A 1,109-nucleotide genomic window follows, 5' to 3' on the forward strand; every position below is an offset into this window, starting at 1 on the left:
GAGCGAAAACACCTAAAGCTCCACGAGGCTCCGGCAGGGGATGGTGGCGAACCCTACTGTACTCTTTCACCACAACTTTCTCTCACTCTTACTTCCTGATTCTGTTGTGCCTGTAATTCAAAGGGTCAGCCTTGTCATACTGTGTCACGTTGAATATCCCCGAGAACTACGTTAAGGGTACACGTGTCTGTGGAGTGCTCAGCCACTTGCACGTTAATTTCACGAGCAGGCTGTTCCGTTGATCGGATCAACTGGAACCCTCCACGTCGTAAGCGACGGAGTGCCAACAACAATCGCATACATAATCATTATGTACCAACTGCATGTTAAACCATTGTGTATATATTCTTTCAAGATGTATTTCAACAGCTTTGCTATGTCAATGCTTTGTAACGGGTTGAATTTAATCCTGGCTTCCTTGTCCTTTTATCTATACACGCAGCCTTACTCAAACCTGCTTTATCTACCAGCACAACTTCAGCCGTTAAAATGTCATCGTGGGCAGTATGCCAAGGGAAGCGACCGATGTTGAGACGGCATGACAACGATTGGAGTCCATAAACGGCTACTGTAGACCTGCATAGGTGTCTTCGAGACCCGAAGGCCAAGTAGAATGAAACACCGATTTGTAGACAGGCGTTACCAAGCTGGGTACCGGTTGAAAAACAACAATATTGTAAACTTCGAAGAGCATTTCTTTAGGTTTGAAAAAAATTATTGTATTCAAGCGGTTCCAATTGATTCTGCTTAATTTCATAGTTTCAGTGATTGAAATTCTCAAGCAATTAATCGGAATATGCAATAAACCGAATTCACTAAACAGGCGATAGATCACTAGACTTCGCTATCTGATTAGCAGTTAAATATGTTATGTTACACATGACTAGGTTATAAAATGAAACAAAAATACGTCCCTTTACTGACAGTACGTTCTATTGAAGTGCAAATTATTATGCGCGCGCGCACACACACACATACACACATATAAATTCATCAAGGCAGTCTAATGACTGAAACAGGGCAAAGGAAATAAATATATGTAATATACGTATGTAATCTCTCTCTCTCTCTCTCTCTCTCTCTCTCTCTCTCTCTCTCTCTCTATATAT

This window comes from Octopus bimaculoides, chromosome 5 (assembly GCF_001194135.2).
Source record: "Octopus bimaculoides isolate UCB-OBI-ISO-001 chromosome 5, ASM119413v2, whole genome shotgun sequence".
Classification (NCBI taxonomy): Eukaryota; Metazoa; Mollusca; class Cephalopoda; order Octopoda; family Octopodidae; genus Octopus; species Octopus bimaculoides.